Source organism: Grammomys surdaster, unplaced genomic scaffold (assembly GCF_004785775.1).
Source record: "Grammomys surdaster isolate TR1022 unplaced genomic scaffold, NIH_TR_1.0 66, whole genome shotgun sequence".
Lineage (NCBI taxonomy): Eukaryota > Metazoa > Chordata > Mammalia > Rodentia > Muridae > Grammomys > Grammomys surdaster.
In genome coordinates this window covers 13,289,093-13,306,291 of record NW_021604568.1, presented here as the reverse complement: position 1 = coordinate 13,306,291, position 17,199 = coordinate 13,289,093, and positions in this window count along the sequence as shown.

Here is a 17,199-nt window from a genome sequence, read left to right as displayed (position 1 = left end):
TCCTTCCTACGTGACCGATGGACATAGGCCTCTCTGTCGGAGGGATTGTGGAGGGCTGAAGCTGAGAGAGCTAGAGTCCCATGAACAGAGCTGAATGCCTTTCGTCCCGGTGGGACTCCAGGGTTCAGAAGCTCGTCCAACCAGGCGCCCATCTGTCTCTTATAGCTCACCTCCACACACAGTGAGAGAATATATCTCAAAAAATCTGCAGGGGAATGATTAAAAAAAAGACACTCAGTGTTGACCTCTGGCTTCCACATGCACACATATGCATGTATGTGCACATGCATGAATGAGTATAAGTATACTGCTTATATACATGCAAATATACCATATACATACACATATACACTTATACATGCAGATATACACATATATGCACATATACACATATTCATCCACATATACACATATACATGTACATTTACAGACATATATATGTACATACATACACATATACATGCACATATGCACATATACACATATATACATGCACACATACATGTATACATGTACATATACACATATACATGCACACGCACATATACATGTACATATATACATATACATGCACACATATACACATATACATGTACATATACACATATACATGCACACATGCACATATACATGTACATATACACATATACATGCACAAATACATACCATATACACATATACATGCACACATGCATATACATGTACATATACACATATACATGCACAAATACATACCATATACACATATACATGCACATATATACACATGCATGCACATTTACACATACCAAGCTGTTACTTGCCAATTGACAAACTACTAAAAGACAAAACCTGGATTCTAGGTAGCCTTCTCATGATCCCTAAGCCTACCTTCATCCCACATTGCCAAGCCATTCCCAGGGTGGCTTAGCAAAAATAGCTTACACCCTTCTGCCTAGCTTCTTAAGGAGCGATCAGGCAGGAGTCAGTCTGTAATCAGCCCTACGGTCATCTCCTGAGTGGCTTCTGATAGCAGTGAGCTAGGATGTCCTTGAGTGTTCCTCTTCCAACCTGATCCCCTGTCACAGGAGCTTCAGAATTACACGGCATGTGCTGGGGTGGTCACGGAGGCACCCGGATCTTCTCTTAAGGCTCTGTTTCCCTTGAAAACATATTATCTACTGCAAAACTGGGGATCACGAGGAAACCACACCACCAACCGACTCGGCCTCAGAGCAAAGGCTCATGGTCCCAGGGAACTGGGACACCTGTTTCTCCTGCATACAGTTTCTTCAGTTGGAGCAGAGGGTGAAGAGATAACAGGCCTTATCATCATCCTTTCTGGAAGGCCTAAGAACTTCTCAAGAACACTTCTCAAGGCCAGAAGCACAAGCAGCAACATACCCACAGCCCCTTTGCACTGAGAGGGTCACCCTGCACCCCTGCTATACTAAGCCACCCTGGAGCCTGGGAAGCTGAGGTGTCAACTTAGCCACTCTCACTAGAGAGTAGAGAGAAAGCCCCTGACCAGGCAGAGCTGAGTCCTACACACTTGTTTTTCCTGTGCTGTGCCACCTTTGGCTGACTCTCTGGCCTTCTGCCTGAACCAATATCACAGCGCCACCCCATCCTGGTTGACATTCCAGACTTGGCTTCTTCCCTGCTGGTCTCGTGGTTCTCACCTGATCCAATCTTCCTTGTACACTTAGAACTGCTCTAACAGAGTCCTTCTGGGAAGACATACTCTGGCCAAGACAACCCAGTGACAAGCTGACACATTTAAAGTCTGTTAGGGGGCATTTGGTCTCATCAGCCTATCCACAGGCACACAAGAGCCAGCCAGTTTTCACTGCCCTACTCTGGAGGGTAAGCTCCCAAAGGACAGAAGCCATATTGTATTTCTACGCAGAACCCACAGGACTTCCTGTAAGGACTATACAAATACTGGATGAACCTATTTACACCCCCTTCAACTCCTAAAGACGCTGCATGTCACCCATTTAAGCATAGACTGGCAAAGTTTTCCTAAAAACAAGAAATTAGTAAATATCTTAGAGTTTGTGGATCTTAAGAGCTAAAGATCAATGTAATTATCTAGGTCTTAAAAAGCGAAAGGGAAAACAGGGTTCTAGGAGACGGGTTTTATTTTCAGGTTTTTGTTTTATTTTGTTTCAGTTTTTCAAGGCCAGGTTTCTCTGTGTAACCCTGGGACTCACTCTATAGAGCAGGCTGGCCTAGAACTCAGAGATCTGCCTGTTCCTACCTCCCAAGTGCTTGTATTAAAGGCATGCACCAACACCGCCTGGATAGATGTTTTAAAGAGAAGAGTTTCATATAGCGCAGGCTGGTCTTGAACTCAATGTATAACCAGGGAAGAAGTTGAGACCTGGATCACAGGCACATGCCGCCATACCTGGGAATGTGGGGCTGGAGACTGAACTCAGGACGTTATGGATACACAACCTACTGTGTGAACTACATCACCAGCCCTCTGAGAGACTTTTATTGATGAGGTTAAAAGCATAATAATAAAGAATAGCTTTTTATAATACAGGTTTCCTACTGAACAAAGTTAACTTTCTTTTGAAGAATCATGTTTGGTCTAGTTGGGATTCAAATAAAGTGTTATCTATCATTAAAATCTACTTCAAATTTTCATCTATGTTGTGTTGTAACAAGATTTTATACGTTACATCTTTGAAAGAAGCAGTTGAACTTAACTTAGGGTTATGGTATGTGTATCATAAAGTATTCCTTTTTTCCTTTAATAATTTTTAGTTGGAAGGTGGTAAACTAATGTGTCAATGCTTTCAAGATAATATCAATCAGGATATGTTCATTCTTTCTCTTGTCTCTGCCTCTAAAATCACCTGCGGAAAAATGTATTATTACTTGAATTTGCGTGTGTGTGTTCTGTCTGCAAGCATGGCTGTGCACCATGTACGTGCTTGATACTCACTGAAGCCAGAAGAGGATTTCAGCTCCCCCAGAACTAGATTTAGAGATGGTTGTAAGTTACCACATGGGTGCTGGGAATCGAACCTGTGTCCCCTGGAAGAGCAGCCAGTGCTCTTAACTGCTACCTCTCCATCCCCAAAACTTTCCACTTTTTACAAAACTCTTCAAGAAGGAAGCAAAGCTAGACCCAAGAGCTCAGAGAAGCATCTAAGAGCATATATACACACTTCCTGGAAAAGTATTGCTCAATAGCCTAGCATGGCAGGACAAGAGGCAGAGTTCCTGTGGGTTTTTCCTTTTCCATGGCTGGCATTAGCACTTTGTCTAATGACATGACAACCAAAAACCACTGGCTCTTCCCTAGCCCAAACCACCAGGAGACTGGAGGCCTCCCAGAGGCTGAGTTTAATGGAAAACAATTGTTCTTGCCAAGGCCTGGCCACTAAGGGAACGAATTTAAATCTAAAAATGTCATTGCATCTTGAAAAACATATCATTGGGGAAGACAACTGGCCACAGTGCAGAGTCCAGTGCTCGCAACAACATCAATAATACATGCAGGGATATGGCTAAGGGGCTTGGGGACTAGAAAAAGCATCCATCATTCATTGGCTCGTTAGTCAACACACTTCACAAGAATCTGTGATGGGCTGAGCATATATCAGGGCTTAGGCGTACGGAGAATCAAACAGACACAGTCTCTCTTCTTGTGGGGTTTATGGTATTTATCCTTCAGGATATTGATTTCAGGAACCCCAAATCCATGTGTCCCTGCATAAAATGGTATAATGTTTGCATAAAGCCTACATATATCTTTTCATATACCTTAAATGACCTCTAGATTGTTTACAGTTATCAATGTAGTATCAGTGTTGAGACTATCTATTGAATATTCCCCTGGGAATCATGTCTATATAATTCAAAACTGACACATATTTTTTCCTAAATACTTTTGATCTACAATTGGTTGACTCTATAGATGTAGATAGATGTGGAAAATTGAATGACTATTTTTATTTTGACTTCATTTAACTTTTGTGTCAGGGTCTCTTGATGCCCAGGCTGAGTGCAAGCTTCGTATGTAGCTGAGGGTGGCCATGAATTTGTGGACATCCTGCCTCTTCCTCCTGAAAGCTGGAGTTACAAGTGTGAGACAGTCTGTACAGAGACATCCTGCCTCTTCCTCCTGAAAGCTGGAGTTACAAGTGTGAGACAGTCTGCACAGACTACCGCAAACTGTCATGTAGTTTGTACAAGAGACAACGACAATAAAAGCATTTAGATAGATAGATAGATAGATAGATAGATAGATAGATAGATAGATATGTATGTGACTCTGAATTTAAAAACCAGTAGCCATGATGTCTGAAACTGTAGGGTAAAGTCTATATGTATATAGCACAATATTCATATGGCTCAAGACCTTCTTTTTTTGTTTGTTTGTTTTGTTTTTTTTTTGTTTTTTTGAGACAGGGTTTCTCTGTGTAGCCCTGGCTTTCCTGGAACTCACTCTGTAGACCAGGCTAGCCTCAAACTCTCAAACTCAGAAATCCTCCTGTCTCTGCCTCCCAAGTGCTGGGATTAAAGGTGTGTGCCACCACCACCCGGCAAGACCTACTTCTTGATGGTTCCTGCTATTTGTGTGACAAACTTTTCTTGAGGAGATGTAATATATACATCTACTCAACCCAGATAGGGACCCCATGATAAACTAAAGTGTGTCTACCAACACCAAAGTCAGTACTCCTGAGAGCCATATTTTCTGGACTGTTTCCTGTGACTTGGTGCCCCAAGATACTCCTCACAGAATGATACTTCATAGATCTGGGATGTAGCTCAGTAGATAGAGTGCTTGCCTTGCATGCACAGAGCACTTTGTTTAACGCACAGGACCTTATAAACTGGTGAACCAATGCAGTTTATTGGGACTACTTACAGGGATATGGGATGAAGGGTTATTTACAGGAGCAGAAATGACTCAAAGACTTCTGAATCACCAAAGCCCACTCCAGCATAGGTGACAGTTAAAAAAAAAATATCGAATCTGGAGTACACTGCATAGCCTGTAGGCAGATCAACAGGTTGGAGAGTGTCCTTTCCAGGTGCCTCAGTTGCTTTAAACCTCTTCCAAGCAGCTCTGCTGGTTTCTGCTTCTTCCATGTATCTGGTCTGGTCTGGCCTGGTCTGGCCTGGTCTGGTCTGGTCTGGTCTGGTCTGGTCTGGTCTCAGAGTTCTTTACTGCTTAGTTTGCCTGAAACTTTGTAGCTTAGGATCCTTCAGTCTAGTGAGGATTCTTGCTTACTCTGGTAGAGAGGAGCCTACTGAATCTGCTCAGTTTCAGGAACTTCCTGAAGCTATTTTGAGTTGTTCACTTTTCTGTGTGAAGAGCTTCTCTGCAGTGTAGAATGTTTCAGTGTCAGAGGAACTGTTAGGATAATACCACTGTTGAGAGAAGGAGCTGAAGCACCTTGACACTCTGTGCTTTCCCAAAGAACAGAGGCACCTAGGGTTGAGGTAATCAGGGATGCTCTCTCCATTGCTTTTGTCCTGTCAGTTTAAGTGTCAACAAGTGAGAAAAGGAAATAAAATATGTTTTGGAGGGGATTAGTTATTTGTTTATTTATTTATTTATTTTTCATTTTTCAAGACATAACTTCACTGTATAGCCCTGGCTATCCTGGAACTCTCTCTCTCTGAAGATCAGGCTGGCTTCAATCATAGAGATCTGCCTGACTCTGCCTCTCAAGTTCTGGGTCAAATAAAATCTTAATATGATTTCAAAAAATAATTTTGACCTTATTCTATACAAAGATCAGTAGTCTGCATTCAAATGATCACAGACATAAATTGAGTGAGCTGAGAATAGAACTTTTTTTTTTATTCACTTTACATCCATTTACTGCCCTGCCTCCTGGTCATCCCCTCCCACAATTCTTCCCTCCCTTTCTCCTCTGGGCAGGTAGAGGACCCTCTGGGTATCCTTACACCCTAGCTCCTTAAGTCTCTATAAGGCTAGGCACATCCTCTCCCACTGAGGCCAGACAAGGCAGCCCAGCTAGAAGAACATATCCCATAGTCAAGCAACAGCTTTTGGGATAGCCCCCGCTGCAGTTGTTCGGGACCTACATGAAGACCAAGCTACATTTCTGATACATATGTGTATGTGGTGGGCATGGCTAGGTCCAGTCTGTGTATGATGCCCAGACTGAACCAATTGATGGTTCAGACTCTGAAAGCCCCAAGGGTTCAAGTTAGTTGACATTTTGGTCTTCCTGTGGCATTCTCCTTCAGGACCTGAAATCCTTCCCCTCAACTCTTCTACAAGAGTCCCCAAGCTCCATCAACTGTTAGGCTGTGGGTCTTTTCATCCATCTGAGTCAGCTGCTGGGTAGAGCCTCTCAGAGGACAGCCATGCATGGTAAGTACTCACTTACAAGTAGATAAAATACAAGATATCCATGCTATACTCCACAGACCCAAAGAAGCTAAACAAGAAGGAAGGCCCAAGTGAGGAAGCTTGAATCTCACTTAAAAGGGGGAACAAAACAGTCATAGTAGGTAGATGGAGGAAGAATAGAACTTTTTAAAAAAGATTTATTTATTTATTTTATGTATGTGAGTACACCATCGCTCTCCTCAGACACACCAGAAGAGGGCATTAGATCCCATTACAGATGGTTGTGAGCCACCATGTGGTTGCTGGGAATTGAACTCAGGACCTCTGGAAAAGCAATCAGTGCTCTTAACCAATGAACCATTGCTCCAGGACGATAAGGGAACTTTTAGAATGTCCCTCTCTGACACCAGTGCGTAAGGATGAAGTGCTTTGATTGCTTAGGTCTAGCTCTGATGATCACCTGCCTGAGAAGGACAGGACAGACTGAGTCATGCTGTTAAATTACAGGGAATGGACTCCTAAAGAAACAGCATCTTCACAGGATGAACAAGGGAGGGACATGCTGAAGTGTGGTCTGTTGCTATGGATTGAGATGCTAAATGCTAGTCCCCGAGATCTGGTTGCCCTCAGGGAAGAAGAAATTCTGAGGTACACCAAATGATGCTGTGTAACCCCCAAGTTATCCCTGATTGGTCAATAAAGATGCCTAGAGCCTGTAGCTGGGCAGAAGAGAGGTAGGCAGGGCTTGAGTTTCAGGGCTTGGGGTTAGAGGTGAAGACCACAAAGAGAGGAGAGTGGAGAAAGAGGAAGACGCCACAGGGTAAGGGATTATGAGAACTGGCTATGAGGACCAGTCAGTGTAAGAGCAGTCCAGGCAGAACATGGCAAGTCACATCTCGGCATTGATTGACAGGCAAGAAGACAAAATAGCTTAGAGGGTAGATATCTGCCCGGCTCTAGTGCTAAGGCCTATTATTAATACACAGCTTTTGGATCTTTTAGCCAGGAACTAAATGATCAAAGGTGAGGTAGAAACCCCCAATTAATTATTTACTAGAACAGGGACAATCATACGAAAAACCAAACTCTATGTGGCTGCTCAGCACGTAGTTGGCCTGACTGGTGAGTACATCCATTTTAGAGGAAGCTTGAGGCCAGCATCAGACTAGAGAGAAGTTTAAAGCAGAGAAGCTCCCAGGTGGGACCTTGCCCACCTAGTACAGCGGCTCCTGTAGCAAGTTTGGAAGCCTGTGAACTCAACTCTACATGCAGGACCCAGAGGCCAGAGCCCATGTTGGTCAGACCATGTGGGTTTGCAGAGGTTGGCTCTTTTATTTATGAGAATTGCTGCAGCAATTGTCAGCAATGGCGGCTGTGACTGTTCATACATTTCCTATCTTGGTCAGGCTTGGCTTGAGAAATCGATGCCAGTGAGTCTCCAGGGGTGGTTGGGGCAAGGCAGAGGGGATTCCAAAGTCGGAGCTGAATCAGCCACATAACCTTTGGATTTGTTTGTTTTATAAAATTGTATGCACATGTGTGGGTGTGTGTGTGTGTGTGCATGCATATGTGTATGTGTGTTTACATTCATCTAGGAACATGTGAATGAACATTTGCATATGTACACATGTGTACAAGCCACAGGCTGATGTTGAATGTCTTGCTCAGTTGCTCTCTATTTTATATATTGAGGCAAGTTCTCGCTCTTGAACCCGGAACTTGCTAGCTGGGCCAGTCTAGCTGGTCAGCTTGCTTGGGAGATCCCCATCTTTTCCCTAGAAAGTGCTTTTACATGAGTCCTCTTCACGTCCCATGCCCAACCTCTTAACATTGCCACATGACTTTTTTGTCTACAAAGTTCATATTTGAGGACTGTACAACTGAATTATTTTTAAAAATCATCCAAGATTTCATAATTCAATAAGCTTAAGAGTTTGTGTTGGGCTGCACCCACAGCCTTAGACACGCGTGGCTGATGGGCCACAGGTTGGATATGCCTGCATCTACAAATTGATGAAAATTAGCTATGTTACCGCCAGGAACTGCAGCTTTGAAATGGCCTTAGCTCAAACACAGTGCTCCCTGCTTAAGGTGTCTCACCTTTCCAAGCTAGCCCTCTGCTCGATCCAGTTTATATTCAGAACCAGTGTACCCTCAGGACACGTGGGGAGGCCCAGGCTCCACCACCAGAAGGCTCCCTTGGTTTTTCTTGATATCATGCTTCCCCAGATGTCCATCTACCTTTCTGGTCGCCTCTTCCCATACGCCTCTGCAGAGCCCTTAAATGATGGCGGGAGTGGGGTGGGGGGAGGCTCCACCACAATCTCCCTTTATTCCCTTAGGGTAGGCTGAAATTTTTACCACATTTCTTTCTTAAAACAGCTGCAGACCACCCCCACTTCTGCACACACAAATACATTCTTTGTGTGCTCATTTCTCTCTAAGATTTCTTCAAGAGCCTGGGATAGTCAGAGCAATTGGCACCAAGAACGTCTATCACAAGCCCAAACATACATGGGGGGGCCTGAAACCAAATCATTATGAACTCCCTGATGTCTAGACTATGCTGTGGTGGGGGTGTGCAGATGCTCACGTGACCAATTTTCTATCCCTATTTCAGCTTGACATTCAAATTTCTGAGTGTCTATGGAGACCTTGAGAGAGGACTGGTCTGCAGTTCCTTGAGAATATGCTGTTGCTCCTGTCAGTGAAGTTGAGTCCGTCTCATGTGCTAAGCATGAAGAGAAGGTGGCATAAGGCCACAAGGTAAGGGGACACACAGATACATCTGTCTCCATGGATTTAAAAAGCCTGCATAGCCATCCGTGCTCAGTCCACTGCTGCATTTTAAAGAACATCTGGTACAACTTGAGACCCACCCCATGGGAGAGAGCCCCTAACACTATTACTGATACTCTGCTATGCTTGCAGGCAGGAGCCTGGCATAACCGTATCCTGAGAGGTTTCATCCAGCAGCTGATGGAAACAGATGCAGAGACCCACAGCCGAACATTAGGTAGAGCTTGGGAAGACTAGTGGAAGAATCAGAGGTAGGATTGAGTAAGCCAGAGGGGTCATGGACACCACAAGAAGACCTACAGAGTCAACTAACCTGGGCCCATGGGAGCTCACAGAGACTGAACCACCAACCAAAGAACATGCAGGGGCTGGACCTATGTCCCCTACACATTTGTAGCAGATGTGCAGCTTGGTCTTCTTCTGGGTCCCCTAACAATTAGATGGGTCTGTCTCTGACTCTGTTGCTTGCCATTGGATTCCCTTCCCCTAGTTGGACTGCCTGGTTGGGCCTCAGAGGGAGAGGATATGCTTAGTCCTGCTGCACGGGATGTCCCTGGGTGGATGGTACTCAAGGGGAGGGAGTCATGGGGTGAGGGATCTCTGAGGGTGAGTCAGGGAGGAGAGGAGGTGGGGCCTGAGATCCAGATGTAACATGAACACATAAATACGTGAATCAATGGAAAAAAGAACCTAACCTAAAAGTAATGCACATGTTTACTGTGATACATGTTTCTTTTCATACTTGAACATTCCTGAAAACCAGATGCATCTAACTAATGATGTGTACGTTAGAGTTTGATTAACCGTACTGTTTTCTTTCCCAGTTATCCAACATATAAGAGTAAGACTTACCATTGATAAGTTAATGTTGTTTTGAATTAAAGGAAAAATAGACTTCAGCTTACCCCGAAGAGCATGAAATGAGATCAGATCTATCATCCACAGCAATGTCTCTTTACGTTTCCAGTTCTCCGGCCATATGCAATAATCAGCCCTGTAATTGTCCCTGGGGAAAGAGATCGTTCTTTTTTTCTCTTCCTCTGGCTGCCAATCTTGGCCATCTTTGGATAGTTCCCAGCCTCCCTCATCTGTTGAACTAATTTAGAAAGGAGAGATGGAAGAGAAGAAGCACTTAGTCCCATAAGAATAGCAGTCTGAGCCGGGCGGTGGTGGCGCACACCTTTAATCCCAGCACTTGGGAGGCAGAGGCAGGCGGATTTCTGAGTTCAAGTCCAGCCTGGTCTACAGAGTGAGTTCCAGGACAGCCCGGGCTATAAAGAGAAACCCTGTCTCGAAAAACAAAAAAAAAAAAAACCAAAAAAAAGAATAGCAGTCTGCCTAGGAACAGGGACAGCAGGCAGGCAGAGGAGGCAGGTACACACACACACACACACACACACATATATGGATATATGGATACAATGAAGGCCAGATGGGTGAAGGGGCATTACCAACGACAGGCATCCCAGGAAATCTTAGAAAGTAAAACCCTCAACCATGACAGCCACTCTGTGTTAGCTTCACATGTGCACACTCACACACCTAACAGTGCACACAAAGGTACATGCACATACATGCTTGTATATGTGCTTCAACACTAGGTCAGAGCCTTTCTATGACAATGAATCCTACCTAGAATGATGGGAGAGAAAGGCAGGACCAAAATAACTGCCTTTTGTCCATAGAGGAAGACATCCTGGGAAGAGAGGAAGAAGTACCCTCATCAGGTGACCCAGACAGTCAGTGGAAGAGGCAGGTTGGGAAATGACCCCCATGGCTGGCCAGGCTGACTGAGATGGAAAGACTGAGCAGAGAGGTTGGGAATCATCCTGGAGTAGAAGACTACATTAACCCTCATGGGGACTGAGTTCCATTCCTATTTCTGTAGATAAACAGTAGCCGGAAAAGGCTAGGAGATGGCTCTGTGGTCAAGAGCGATCACTGTTCTTTCAGAAGGCCTGAGTTCAGTTCCCAGAATTCGAATGACGACTCACAAGCACCTGTGACTCAAGGTCCCTGGGATCTGATTCCCCTTTCTGGTGGTACTTGTATGAAGGTTATGCCCATAAATTCATTCAGGCAAACAGCTATATACATTCATTAAACAAACAAACTTTTTAGAAGTCTGGACAATAAAGGGCAAAAGACTGAAGCTTTCAATCAATGGAGAAGACTTCAGAACTACTCTGGGGAGCTGTAGAGTTTTGTAAGGAGAAAGGGGAGGCTAGACCCTGGGTGTCATGGTTTGCATTTGCTTGGCCCAGGGAGTGGCACTATTTGGAGTTGCGACCTTGTTGGAGAAGGTGTGTCACTGTGGGTGTGGGCTTTAAGACCCTCATCCTAGCTGCCTGGAATCAAGTATTCTGCTAGCAGCCTTCAGATGAAGAACTCTCAGTTCCTCCTGCACCATGCCTGCCTGGACGCTGCTGTGTTCTAACCTTGATGATAATGGACTGAACCTCTGAACCTGTAAGCCAGCCTCAATTAAATGCTATCCTTTATAAGACTTGCCTTGGACATGGTTTCTGTTCACAGCAGTAAAACCCTAACTAAGACACTGGGAGATAATATATTCCCAGGACCTTGGAGAAATAAGGTCAAAGCTGAGAAGCATCATCTGCAAAAGGGATAAGGGAGGGACCCCAGTTTGTCCATCTTACTGTACCCTGGCATTTGGGCCCTCAGCCTCTAAAGTGTCCATGAGTACCTGGAGAATAAGGTCTGGAGATGGACTGTGAGAGAACTTAGGATCCCTGATGCTGGGAGCGGTCTGTAGCCTGACTGGCAGAGCCTGCCTCTCTGAGCTAAGGGCTGTTCTCCTGTTAGCATAAGGCAAGAAGCCAGCCCACAGCGTGCTGAGTGTGTCCCTCCCTTTGCAGGGTGCTGGGCAGTGGGAGTATCAGTAAGAAGGGAGTGGCTTGGCTCAGCAGGAACTCATAGGAAAATGGGGAGTCACACTGGTGCAGCTGAAGTCCCTTTCTGATCTACTAACCTTACCAAAGAGTAGAGCCAGTGATAGCCACACCCTCGCAAGGGCCTGAGGCTTCTTTGAATTCAAAGTCTTTGAAACAGTGTGGAAAGATTTCTTTGGAAGAATGTGGAAACCTCAGGTAGAAGAGCCAGAGTCCTCAAGTCCCTGAGGCCTTTTTCCTTGGGAGCTTCCAGAACTGGGCTGGGTTGAGCCTCAGCATGGCTCTGGTGACTGCCATGTGTAGGTGCCTATCTCCCAGAAAGTCAGGTTTAATTCTTAATCACCTGGCCAATTCCAACAATGCAGAGAGATCTCTCTCTGCCAGGGCTTTTCTACTCCATCTCCTGTCTGCCCCTGTACCCCAGTGCCTTTTAGGTGACTGGAGGAAGAAGTGCCAGGAGCTCCCCACAGTCCTAGGATTGGCATGAGGTGTGGGCATTGGGTAGGCAGGTGTGGTTTCCAAAGTTCGGGGTGATTCAAGGCTATCCATCCAGTGTTGACACAACTGTCACAAATGCTGCTTTGTCCCAAGCTCTGCCTGGGAAGATCCTGTGGAACTGGGTGGGCCTGGCTAGGTAGAGATGCAGAACAAGGTCAGACAGATTTGGGGAGAGGATGCCCTTAGGGGGACAGAGAGATGGGCCTGTTTACGAGTCCCAACTCTGTGGCTACAAATGAACCCAGTGTGAATTAAAAGGCTGTATTTAGGGCAACTAAGCAAGACTAGGAGACTATCAGAGGCAACTCCCAGCCCTAGGGTAGGGGGAGCTAGAAATGGAAGAATGGGGAAAACATTGCAGGAAATAGGTATGGTACCCCAGGGCCTGTAACTACAGTCAACTAGCTAGACCAGTCCTCATGGTGCCTGGTTACTGGGCAGAGACTTGTTGTTCAGGACATGTCTGCTGTAGCTGGTTCCAGGGATGAGTAAGGGGGCCACTTAGTCCTTCATGTAAAAAGAAGTCAATGATCCTGGTCCTGTGGTAAAGAAAACATAAAACCAAGACCTCAGTCCCAGGGTAGTGGCTCCCAAGGAAACCTGCTCTAGGAGACATTTTCTATGCTGCTGATAGCTGACCCCTCATCAGATTGGGAAGATGAGAGCAGGTCAGTGTCCCTCTCCACTCTGCGGCCAGTTTAAGGGTTATGACATTATGACACAGGGAAGCAGCCACCACATCCTATTGGGATGAACTGTCTCAGATTTACTCCAATACCGTAGGCAAGGACAAAGCACACGGGAGATGGAGGTGGCAGTAGGTGATATTTCCCAGCCTCATGACAAATTTGCTCTCAAGGGTCCTGACCCCTAGGGAACTGGATCAGGTCCAGATAGAAAGCCACTCTCTTAGGCTTGAGGGCAAACCAACGGTTCCCTGCAGAACTCTCTGTGCCACACCTTCTAGACACATGGGGGGTTCTGACCTCACCACAGGGAGTCCTTGATGTCCAGTAGGCAGTGGTCATCCTTTTGCCAGGACCCCAAGGAGCAATTGCTAGAGAAGTTTTTTTTCCCCCAGAATTAACACATGAAGACTCTTCCCATGGGCTCTCTGTTGTCTGGTATGGCCAGACACAACAGCCACATGAAGGAATGATGGCAGTCTCTTCCACCCCTGATGGACATTGGTCCCAAAGTTTCGGCCAATCAACAGGAGACTTTTCAAGAATTTGAGAACAGAACAGGAAAGTTCTGCTGACTCTAGGTAAAGCAGGGATTCTCAGTTAGGTGGGAGGAGTGAGTTTCTGGATACAGGGATGTCACCTTGACAATAAAACTTCCTTAACACAGAGGAAAATGCATCCTAATGACCTCTCCAGAGAGCGTCCAAGGAATACAATAGGCTCAGTGAGAGCAACCTCCCCCCAACAGAGATTCTAAGGAGGGAGAGCAGCTAGACCACACTTCCTCTTATGAAGCTCCCAGTCACATGTCAGTCACCTCTTACAGATCACACCCTTGTTGCGTCTTCTGTGATTATCTTTAACAGTTCTCGGTTGGCTTAATCTGGTCTCATCTTGTCAACTTGTTGGAAAGGGGTTAGCAGGCAAAGAGTTTCACGGAAGAAGAGGAGGCAAACAGCTCAAGTGCTGGCTGCTGTTCTGAGGGAGGCCAAGGGAAACCACCTTTTGGTCTCAAGTCCCTAAAGCTCAGAGAGCAGGTGCTTTCCTTCCTTGCAGCGCTTTCCTTCCGTGCCCTGCTTGGGGCAGGAGGAAGCTGATTAGCCCTAGGGACTCCTTTCATCTGGTCACCCTTGTCCCCACAAGACACAGTCCCCAGGTAAGACCTTCAGAGTAGAGAACAGGAAGAAACTGGTTTTTTTCCCCTTCCTCCTCCTTTCTTCTTGTTTCTCCTCTGTGTGGCATCTTTCCTTGATCTTTCTAGGAAGGGGAGGCATGGAGCCATTACTGTCTAGCGTTTCGTAATGAAAAACTTTTTTCTTTTGTCTTATCTGTATTTTTTTTATTGGATATTTTCTTTATTTACATTTCAAATGTTACCCCCTTTCCCGGTCCCCCCCCTTCAAAACCCCCTATCCCATCCCCCCTACCCCTGCTTCAATGAGGGTGTTCCCTCACCCACCCACCCACTCCTGCCTCCCTTCCCTGGCATTCCCCTACACTGGGTCAACAAGCCTTCTTGGGAACAAGGGCCCCCCCATTGATGCCCAACAAGGCCATCCTCTGCTACATAGTGTACTCCTTTGTTGGTGGTTTAATCCCTGGGAGCTCTGGGGAGTCTGGTTGGTTGACATTGTTGTTCTTCCTATGGGGTTGCAAACCCTTTCAGCGCCTTCAGTCCTTTCTCTAACTCCTCCATTGGGGACCCCATGCTCAGTCCAATGGTTACCTGTGAGCATCCGCCTCTGTATTTGTCAGGCTCTGGCAGAGTCTCTCAGGAGACAGCTCTATCAGGCTCCTGTCAGCAAGCACTTCTTGGCATCCCCAATTGTGTCTGGGTTTGGTGTCTGTATATGGGATGGATCCCCAGGTGAGGCAGTCTCTGGATGGCCTTCCCTTCAGTCTCTGTTCCACACATTGTCTATGCATTTCTTCCCATGAGTATTTTGTTCCCCTTTCTAAGAGGGACCGAAGCACTCACACTTTTGTCTTCCTTCTTCTTGAGCTTCATGTGGTCTGTGAATTGTATCTTGGGTATTCCCAGCATTTGAGCTAATATCTACTTATCATGTGAACACCTGCAGAACAGCTGAGCAATGCCATTCTTGGTTCACCCATGGCCTCTAGGGACAAAAGTCAGGCTTGAGATGGGCAGAGGAGACAGAAGCCAAGAATGTGGTTTGAAGCCCAGTGTGGTAATATATGCCTATTATAGTACCAGTGCTTACAAGACTTGAGTAGAAGGATTGTAAGTTCAAAACCAGCCTGGAGTACATAGTAAAAACTTATCTTGAATGGAAAGGAAGGTAGGTACACAGATTAGGAAGGAAGGAAAGAAGGAAGGAAAGAAAGAAGGGAGGGAAAGAGGGCGGGAGGGAGAGATGAGAGAGGGAGGGAAGGAGAGGTGAAGGGAGGGACAGAGGGAAGGAGGAAGGAAGAAAGGGAGGGAGGGAAGGAGGGAGGAAGGGAAGGAGGAAAAAATGACATGAAATAAGTGTTTGCCTCAAGTTCAACTCTCCGGCTCACAGCTTGTCCATCGCTTTGCAGACGACTTTGTCTCTCAGAGTTTCACTTTCCCCTCTTGCGGGAAATATCAGTGCCAATGTTTCAGCACTGTGAAGAAGCCAAGGGACATGGTCCCTGAAAAGTACACACAGGTGGCCTGCAGAGGGCCTCAAGAATCAACAGGGCTAATGCTGGATCCACTGGTTCCTGCCACGCAGGAAAGAACGCACACGGGAGCCTCTAGGCGCCTGCTGACAGGACATGGCTCTGGCTGCACTCAGGCCCCCCTTACTGAGGTCTCCCCAGAAGGTCCATCTTCAGGGGCTAAAGAGTGAACATTCGCAACCACTAACAGAAAGAGATCCCAGAGGAGAAAGAGTTCAGAGGGGATGGGAATGGATAATGGGGAAGGATTATCATAATCAAAATACATAATATACACATTTAAAAATTTAAGTTTATAAAGAAAGATCCTGAAGACTATGCTCAGTAACTGTGAGTCCTGTTAAACAAATCCTGCCTCATGCCTCACTCTCCTGACCTCCACCATGCCAGCTCCTACCAGCTCCATCGGTCAGAGCCAGGCTGGTCACTGTCTCACTTTCTAGACCACAGTCCTCTGCACTCTCCTGAATGGTCTCCACTCAGCTCTCTCCTGCATGTAGTATAAGAAAAGTCCCTTCTATTCTAGGAACCGATGGGGAAGTCCCTAGTTGTCATAGAAGGTAGCTGGCACCATCTGAATTCCCTGAAGGCTTGCTAAGATGCAAATGTCTGGGCTTCACCTAGACCAGACTCCACAGGAGGATTGAATCTGTCATTCTGGCAAGCTATCCAGGTGATTTAGACCAAGGATCTGTCTTCAGTGTGTTGCTGACTGTCAATGTCTAGCAAGAGGCAGACCTGAAAAATTCCCTGGATAATTTAATAGCACCCTGTGTGGCCCCGTAGTACTACGCAGACTGAACTCTAAGAAGCTGAGTTGCTGTAGGCAAGTCACTTCCCCTTTCTGTACCTGCCCCTGTCTTTTCGATCTCTCTTTTATATAGCAGCCCAAACAGGAGCAAAAAGAAAGACTGTGCTGGGCACAGGAACATGAAGTTGGAGAAGAATGAGGTAGGGACTGAGCTCAGGAATTTCAGGCTGGGTAACACAGAAAGAACATGTCTCAAAAATCCAGTTAATAAACAAAGTAGGAAGGAAAGACCAAGACTTTAGGGTCTTTGAGGCCATCCTACTCTTAAATACTTGGGGTTCTGAGAACATCATGGAAGAAGAAGAGATTGAGAGCTCTTGGAGGTGTATTTAGACATCCCACCACTGCCTGTATAGACAGACGACAGTCAGCTGTGGACACTCAAAGGGCACAGAGCAGAGACCAACAACATCAGCAGTGAGTCCCCTCCTCCCCTCCTCCCTTCCTCTATTCCTCCCCTCCTCCCCTCCTCCCTTCCTCCCCTCCTCCCCC